A 7,700-nucleotide genomic window follows, 5' to 3' on the forward strand; every position below is an offset into this window, starting at 1 on the left:
TTTAAATTTGAAAGGCTAATGATGAGCAAAAAATCATTATTGATTCTCATAAAAACCCATTGGGTTCATGAGTGCTGTTTAGGGAAAAACAAATCTGCCATCTTCACCTGGTCTGGCCCACATGTATCTCCAGATCTGCAACGTGGTTGAATCTTAAATTCCCTCTGATATGACACAGCAAACCTCTCAGTTATACCCAACTAGTATAAAGTTACTAAAAAGGTATGGAAATGGGCAGACCAGGCATGGGCCTTGACACGGGAAACAGCCTTGTCGACCCTGCAAAGTCAGATTTAGAAAATAAATATTTGAACCTGGTTGTAAACAGCCTGCTTCAGCACCAGAGTGGGATGGTGTCAGTGTCCACGGGGTGGAGTTTGTAGCGTGGACTGAAGACAATCCTTTCATGTTTCTCACTCTTTAAATGGAGGAAACTTTTCCTCATCCAGGACAGGATCTCAGTCCAGTCGGGATGCTGTGTGACTTTGAGGTGATGATGTTCACATTCACCTGTGAACCTGGTCTTTCTAAATGGTGGAGGTTGAGGGTTTGGGAGTTTCTGTCTGGTTGTAGATGTATCCACTCCTTCACCTCTTCTCCTCCCACATCTCTTAATCCCGCCCATCCGCTGCCTCTTCACATTGAAGCTCTGGTCTTGTATAGGTTCAGACTGGCTCAAAGGTTCCCTTCCCTGAAGGACATTAGTGAACCAGTTGGGTTTTTATGACAATCCATCAGTTTTCTTGGTCTCTTTTTCCCAGTGCTGGCCCCACAAATGACCAGATTCATTCAGCTCCATTTCACAACCTGCCTTTGTGTTTTTGTGTGTTCTCTCTCACTCTCTTTTTTTCTTTTTTAAATCAATTTCACAGCATATTCAAAGGTGAGGATTTGCAGTCGGAAAACTGAAACCAAACATCACATCAGGATCAGACAGAGTCGCCCAATTTATCGTAATATGCGTATCATTGGATTTTGAACATGGAAGGAAAAAGCACCGCTCACAGTGGGGAGAAACTGTACACGTGTTCCGTGTGTGGACGGGGATTCAGCCGTTTATCTGGCCTGTCAAAACATAAATGCAGTCACAACGGGGAGAAATTGTGGAAATGTGAGTATTGTGGCAAGGGATTCAGTTCCCCATCAGAGCTGGAAATTCATCGACGGTGTCACACTGGGGAGAGACCGTTCACCTGCTCCGAGTGTGGGAAAGGATTCACTCAGTTGTCCCACCTAGTGAGACACCAGCGAGTTCACACTGGGGAGAGACCATTCACCTGCTCTGTGTGCAAGGTGGGATTCACTCAGTCAGCCCACCTGGTGTCACACCAGCGAGTTCACACTGGGGAGAGACCTTTCACCTGCTCCGAGTGCAAAATGGGATTCACTCAGTCAGCCCACCTGGTGTCACACCAGCGAGTTCACACTGGGGAGAGACCATTCACCTGCTCCGAGTGTGGGAAGAAATTCAGCCGGTCGTTTCACCTTCTGATTCACCAGCGAATTCACTCTGGAGAGAGACCATTCACCTGCTCTGAGTGTGAGAAGGCATTCATTACATCAACCGAACTGTTGACACACCAGCGGATTCACACTGAGGATAACCCGTTCACCTGCTCCAAATGTGGGAAGGAATTCGCTAACTCTTCTAACCTGATCTGCCATCAACGAATTCACACTGACGAGAGACCTTTTAAATGCCCAGACTGTGGAAAGTGCTTTAAAAGTTTTGGGAACTTGATGACCCATCAACGGGTTCACACTCGAGTCCGTTCAGATGCTTTCACTGTGGGACTGAGTTCAGACAATCATCTCCTCTCACTGTAAACCAGCGAGTTCACACTGGGGAGAAACCATTCATCTGCTTCAAGTGTGGGAAAGGATTCAATCAGTCATCCAACGTGCTGACACACCAGCCAGATTGGAGTTTGCTGTTAATCACATCCAGAACTGAACTATATTTATTGGGGTCTGATGTTAACAATATCCAGTGCAGATTTAGATATTAGTATTCTGGGTTAAAAATAAAATAAAAAATCAACTTTGTTTTAATTTTTGAATGACTGCATCTTCATTTGGGAGGCTGGGATTATCCCCGTTTCGAGGGAACTAAGGAATAGACCATAAGCCGTAGGAGCAGCATTCGGCCATTCAGCCTTCATTATAACAATGATCTCATTGTGATTCCTGCTGGTTGGGAAATGTGCGATATTAATGCCAGTCTGTCTTTCTTTAATTATCTTCAATCCCAGTCCTCTGGTTACTGACCCGCATCAGTGGAACAGTTTCTCCCGATCTGCTCTATCAAACCACCCGTCCCCACCCCCATAATCTTGAACAGATCCATGAAATCTCCATTTTAGCTTCTTTGTTCTAAAGGGAACACATTTGGGGGAGGCGATGCCTAATGGTATTATCGATAGACTATTAATCCAGAAACCCAGCTAATGTTCTGGGGACCCGGATTCGAATCCACATTTTGAAAAAGATGAACAGTGTCTGTGGTTTACAGTGAGAGGAGATGATTGTCTGAACTCAGTCCCACAGCGAAAGCATCTGAACAGGTGGTGCAGCACATTTCCCAGGACATTGGAGCAGTAATGAATGAGGCCAGGATGACAGAGTCGAAACAACATTATATTCTTTATGCTTGAAACCTGTCTTAGAATTCTCTTCATTAACTGGACCATCAATGTGAGGGGAATTAGCATCTTCTGTAATTCCAGAACCAAGAGACACTGATTCCCCAGGGATGTTGTTCTGTAATTTACACTATCCCCCAGCAGGGCTCTTCACCCAGGCTGACAACAGGCAGCTCAGTGTTCGTGATTTGTCATTGCTGCTGTTCCAGATGTTGTTCAATGTAGACTCAAGTTTAGAGAAAGGAGTGGAAATGGGTCATCAGAACTCTCACTGTCCCTGACGGGTAATGATTACTTGAATTTCTCAAACATTGTGGTTTGTAAAGACACTGTTATTTCATCTCCAGTATTAGTCAGAATGGGCTGTATTCTCCACATGATAGGGCTGGAATTATCTGTGTGGGTGTGTGTCTATGAATGAAGATGTCTGTCTGGGTGTGGGTGTGTGTCTATGTTTGCCCATATCTGTGTAAGAGACAGGGAGAGAGAGTGTGTTTGGATCTCTGTGTTTGGATATCTTTATGTGCTGCTCCTTCTTAGGTGGTTTGTCTCAAAGGTTCCTCTCCGGGTGATTTGAGTAGAATCATTCAGAGATTCTTCATCCTGGGTGAATCCACAGGCTGACCATGTGCTGTGTAAAACCTGACATCCACACCACCAGACTCCACTTTTCCTGGAACAACATCAAATGTTTGCTGCTTTCCTGATCCTTCCTTTTCCCTCCCTTTTCAATTCTATCACTTCTCATGATTCTGAATTTCAGAGAGGACAGACTCATCCCACTGAATGTCCTCCAAGGACAACCGCCTCATCTCAGGAATCAGTCCAGTGAAATTTAGTTGCACAAAGACAGTGAGCAAATAGAACAAAGACCAAAAGAGGGAAATAGATAGAGACACAGACAGAGGCTGTTCGAGTGAAAGAGACTGAGCAAGAGTTACAGTCAGAGTCATACAGTGCAGAAAACACCCTTCGACCCATCGAGTCTGCACCAACAATAGCTACCACTAAGCCCCATGCTAATCCCATTTTCCAGCACTTGTCCCATATCCTTATCTGAATGCTATAATATTTCAAGTGCTCATCCAAATACTTTTTAAAGGTTGTTAAGTTTCCAGCCTCCACTACCTTCCCAGGCAGTTTATTACAGATTCCCACCACCCTCTGATTTTTCTCAACTCTCCTCTGAATCTCTTGCCTGGCCCCCTAAAACTACATCCCCTCATGATTGACCTCTCAACCAAGGGTTCTACTCACCCGGTCCATATCCTTCATAATCTTATTCACCACAGTCATGTCCCCCTCAGCCTTCTCTGCTCTAAACACTCCAAACCAATCCAGTCTCCTTATAGCTCAAATGTTCCATCCCAGGCAACATCCTGGTGAATCTCCTCTGTACCCCCTCCAGTGCAATCACATCCTGTGGGGGGGAGGTTTAACACAGATATCAGAAGGATATATTTCACACAGAGGATCGTGGGGGCCTGGAATGTGTTGCCGGGCAAGGTGGTGGAGGCGGACACACTGGGAACGTTTACGACTTATCTAGGCAGCTATATGAACGGAGTGGGAATGGAGAGATACAAAAGAGTGGTCTAGTTTGGACCCGGGAGCGGCGCGGGCTAATTGTTCCTTGTTTCTCGTTTCAAGGCTTCATTCTATGATCATCTTGCTGGTGCCAGTACAGAGCGAGACTGCGGATAGTTGGGAACCTGTCTCGGGGGCAGGGAATTCATATGGTGTTCGTGGAAGTGGAAATGACTATGGTTGGGAAGCATTTTCCGATCGGGGCCATTGTGATCTCCTGGACTCGTTTCGATCGCCTCAGGGGGTCGGAGAGGAATTTCCCAGATTTTTTTTCCCCATATTGGCCCTGGGGTTTTTCACTCTGGGTTTTCGCCTCTCCCTGGAGATCACATGGTCTGGAATGGGGGGGTGGGGGTGAGTTAATAGGTTGTAATGAACAAAGCATCGTATCTGTGAGGGACAGCTCGGTGGATAGGATATTGGTATGTAGATAGGCTGGAAAATTGGGCGGGGATCCTGGATTCAGGATTCAATCCTGGACTGGGGAGCGGCGCGGGCTTGGAGGGCCAAAGGGCCTGTTCCTGTGCTGTATTGTTCTTTGTTCTTTGTTCCTATAGTGAGGTGACCAGAACTGCACACAGTACTCCAGCTGTGGCCTAACCAACATTCTGTACAGCTCCAACATTATCTCTTTGTTCTTATACTGTATGCCACGACTGATAAAAGCAAGTGTCTCATATGCCTTCTTATTCTATTCATCTGCTCTGCTACCTTAAGTGAATAAATACCCCAAGATCCATCTGCTCCTCTGATTTTACCTCGTGTCCTTCCATTCATTAATTATTTCTTTGTCTTGTTACTTCTTCCAAAGTGCATCACTTCACACTTATCAAGGTTAAATAGCATATTTTTTTATTAATTTGTGGGACATGGGTGTTGCTCGCTGGCCATCCCTCATTGCCCTTGAGAAGGTGGTGGTGAGCTACCTTCTTAAATTGCTGCAGTATATGTGCTGTGGGTTTACCTACAATGCGGTTAGGGAGGGAATTCCAGGATTTTGACCCAGTGACTGTGAAGGAACGGTGAAATATTTCGAAATCTACCAGTGTTCTGCCCATGTGACCAACCCAACTATATCTTGTTGCAACCTACGACAGAGTGGGGTAGACTCTAAAAGGACCCTGGGTCTCTGGAATACTCGTCCAGTAACAATCCCACCATGCACATTGGGAGATGTATCAATTGGTTTAATAATTTTATATATTAACCCTCTAGTTCTGACCGTAATTGGATGACAAAATACAATTTTGTGTTGAAATTATTTCCTTCCTATGGCGGTGCTCTTACCCAGCATTCGCAGCGAGAGAGAATGTGCCGCATTGTCACAACAGCAGCCGCTTGCGCAGGCGCAGTACCTGATTCCGAGTGGAGCATGCGCTCTGCGGATTTGGACTGGCCCATGCGCAATGTGGATGCTGGAGCTGCAGGGAGGCGGGGAAGTGGGTGCAGAGGCTTCAGAAACAGACCGGAAGGACACTTATACTCCAGCCAATCAGTGGGTGGGCTTTGTGACATTGGAGGTTGAGCTTCACACCGACTGAACCTTCTTCCTGTGTCCCACATCTGTGAGTAAAACAGTTTGTTTGTGTTGCAGATAAAGTCATGATGTGGAGATGCCGGCGTTGGACTGGGGTGAACACAGTAAGAAGTCTCACAACACCAGGTTAAAGTCCAACAGGTTTGTTTGGTAGCAAATACCATAAGCTTTCGGAGCGCTGCTCCTTCGTCAGATGGAGTGGAAATGTGCTCTCAAACAGTGCAAAGAGACACAAAATCAAGTTGCAGAATACTGATTAGAATGCGAATCCCTACAGCCAGCCAGGTCTTAAAGGTACAGACAATGTGCATGGAGGGAGCATTAAACACAGGTTAAAGAGATGTGTATTGTCTCCAGACAGAGGTTGTTCTGTCTGGAGACAATACAAAATATTGGTAAGGCCACAGTTGGAATACTTTGTGCAGTTCTGGTCTATTATAGGAAGGGTATTATTAATCTTGAAAGAGTGCAGAAAAGATTTACTCGGATGCTACCAGGACTTGATGGTTTAAATTATAATGAGTGGTTGGATAGATTGGGGCTTTTTATTTCTGGAGCGTAGGAGGCTGAGTGGTGATCTTACAGAGGTCTATAAAATAATGAGGGGCACAGATCAGCTAGATAGTAAATATATTTTCCCAAAGGTAGGGGAGTCTGAAACTAGAGGGCATAAGATTAAGGTGAGAGGGGAGAGATATAAAGGGGTCCAGAGGGGTAATTCTTTCACACAGAGGGTGGTGAGTGTCTGGAACAAGCTGCCAGACAGTCTTTTCAAAAGTGCATAGAGAGTTAAATGGCTATCGAGGGTAATGGGCCAAACACGGGCAATTAGGACGAGCTTTGTCGTTAAAAAGGGCGGCATTGACTTGTTGGGCCGAAGGGCCTGTTTGCATGCTTATACCTCTGTGACTCTATGACTCTATCTCACCTTCCTGATTCTCCCAGATACTGATTCCAGATGAGTCAGCCTCCGATTTAAATGGATGAAGGAGATATCATTATGCTATGTTGTCAAATGCGATTGGCTGAGCAACTTGTCAGGAATTATTATTGATGTATGTTGACTGAACGTAATTGATTCTGAAACTAATATGAGGTCGGAACGATCGGTACGAAAATGTATAATTGATCTGTTATTGATGGTACACGTTAGATGCATCGGAAAGATCCTGCCGCTCGGTTCCAGAGCGACTTAACCCTTTTGGTCATCTCCAAGCAGCTGATAGTTCTGTTTTTGTTTTAAATAAATGTTCCGTCCTTACACAGAGATATCTGCCACGTGAGTTTTATATTGTCTGTAGTTAAATACAGTATTGGTCATCTCAAATTATCCCATAGCACTCGCCTTAATTTGGAAATTTGTAATCTATTATGTGCTTATGTGAAATGCACCTCAGTCTCTTGGTTTCACCTCATGGTTTGCACCTCTGCTCTGTATGTGTTCTCTATCTAGCTTGTGGCATGTCTGCCTTGTAAGTATTCCATCGGACGAAATATAGAGAGATTCACACTGTTGACCCACGCTGCAGCGACACTGATAGTTTTTTTAAGGGGCAGTGTAAAGGAAACTATCTTCTGCCACACACTGTCCTGCATCGGCCTCTGATGAAACAGAGCCTTTGCTTTTTAGAATTACCTGAAACTCGGTCAGTGGCAGACCAGTTTATGAGTGAAATCACCGAGGTTCTTCTCATTCTTCACTCGCTCTGTCTCTGGATTTTATCATAAAAAGGCAGAGATGAAGGTGTCTTTATACGGATTGGCCACTGGGTGGCGCAGTGACTCTTTCACTGAACGGCCTTGAGTTCAAACACATCCCGCACAGGACTGGGGGAACAGACATGTCTGGGAAAGAGGGGAAACCGTATAATATGGAATATGGGGCGGAGTTGATGGGCTTTGGAAAACGGAATTAAGCCAAGCCAGAGATGGTT

This window comes from Mustelus asterias, unplaced genomic scaffold, assembly GCF_964213995.1.
Source record: "Mustelus asterias unplaced genomic scaffold, sMusAst1.hap1.1 HAP1_SCAFFOLD_2442, whole genome shotgun sequence".
NCBI classification, from domain to species: domain Eukaryota; kingdom Metazoa; phylum Chordata; class Chondrichthyes; order Carcharhiniformes; family Triakidae; genus Mustelus; species Mustelus asterias.